The sequence below is a fragment of the Oncorhynchus nerka genome, unplaced genomic scaffold, assembly GCF_034236695.1.
Source record: "Oncorhynchus nerka isolate Pitt River unplaced genomic scaffold, Oner_Uvic_2.0 unplaced_scaffold_1096, whole genome shotgun sequence".
NCBI classification, from domain to species: Eukaryota; Metazoa; Chordata; class Actinopteri; order Salmoniformes; family Salmonidae; genus Oncorhynchus; species Oncorhynchus nerka.
This window is the reverse complement of record NW_027040221.1, coordinates 20,001-21,485: the sequence shown is the minus strand read 5'-3', so window position 1 is coordinate 21,485 and position 1,485 is coordinate 20,001. Positions and strand designations below refer to the sequence as shown.

Below are 1,485 nucleotides of genomic sequence, written 5' to 3'. Positions count from 1 at the left end.
CCACACCCCTTAGCTTCTAAAACCACACCCCTTAGTTTCTAAAACCACATCCCTTAGTTTCTAAAACCACACCCCTTAGTTTCTAAAACCACACCCCTTAGCTTCTAAAACCACACCCCTTAGCTTCTAAAACCACACCCCTTAAGCTTCTAAAACCACACCCTTAGTTTCTAAAACCACACCCCTTAGCTTATAAACCACACCCCTTAACCTTCAACCTCTGGTTATGTGTCTCTATCATCCTCTAAAGCCACACCCTCTTTTGTAATTAAGCCACACCCCTTCACATCTAAGCCACACCCTCAAATACATCTGAAAGGTTTGCTGGATAATTTGTCAAACCAAAAACCATGACTTTGTACTCAGAGACTTTAATTTTAAGGGGAGACAAAACACAATTAAATAAAATCTAATTAAACTGAATCAATATTTATTCAGCTTCATTAACACATATCAATACACTTTCAAAGGGAAGACAAGGAACATTCTCAAATACAGTTAAAAACTAAAAATATATCAAGAGCTATTTAACCATATTCCTTGAGCTTAAAAACATTTTCTAACTCACTATTGTATTTTTATTAAAAGGCAACAACTAAAACAATAAAAAATAAACACAACAACAAAATATTGACTCGTCAAATTTTAAAACTGTTGTTCACATCTTGCCCTCCCAGCTACATTGGTACATTGATGGCTGATATAGGTCTCACACTCTATTGGTATTGATGGCTGTTATAGGTCTCACACTCTATTGGTATTGATGGCTGATATAGGTCTCACACTCTATTGGTATTGATGGCTGATATAGGTCTCACACTCTATTGGTATTGATGGCTGATATAGGTCTCACACTCTATTGGTATTGATGGCTGTTATAGGTCTCACACTCTACTGGTATTGATGGCTGATATAGGTCTCACTCTGCTGGTATTGATGGCTGTTATAGGTCTCACACTCTACTGGTATTGATGGCTGATATAGGTCTCACTCTGCTGGTATTGATGGCTGTTATAGGTCTCACACTCTACTGGTATTGATGGCTGATATAGGTCTCACTCTGCTGGTATTGATGGCTGTTATAGGTCTCACACTCTACTGGTATTGATGGCTGATATAGGTCTCACACTCTACTGGTATTGATGGCTGATATAGGTCTCACTCTGCTGGTATTGATGGCTGTTATAGGTCTCACACTCTACTGGTATTGATGGCTGATATAGGTCTCACTCTGCTGGTATTGATGGCTGTTATAGGTCTCACACTCTACTGGTATTGATGGCTGATATAGGTCTCACTCTGCTGGTATTGATGGCTGTTATAGGTCTCACACTCTACTGGTATTGATGGCTGATATAGGTCTCACTCTGCTGGTATTGATGGATGGTACAGGTCTCACACTCTGCTGGTATTGATGGATGGTACAGGTCTCACACTCTGCTGGTGTTGATGGATGGTATAGGTCTCACTCTGCTGGTATTGATG

The 1,485-nt window shown here is 39.7% G+C and overlaps 1 long non-coding RNA gene across 1 annotated transcript in view; it reads right to left on the bottom strand.

Moving 5' to 3' along the window:
- Nucleotides 1-438: 438 nt before the first annotated feature.
- Nucleotides 439-1,485, bottom strand: part of LOC135570115 (uncharacterized) — a 5,562-nt gene continuing 4,515 nt past the window's right edge. Inside the window, exon 4 of the long non-coding RNA XR_010463431.1 lies at nt 439-1,485. This exon is cut by the window's right edge and continues 1,541 nt beyond it. This is a non-coding gene — a long non-coding RNA (uncharacterized LOC135570115).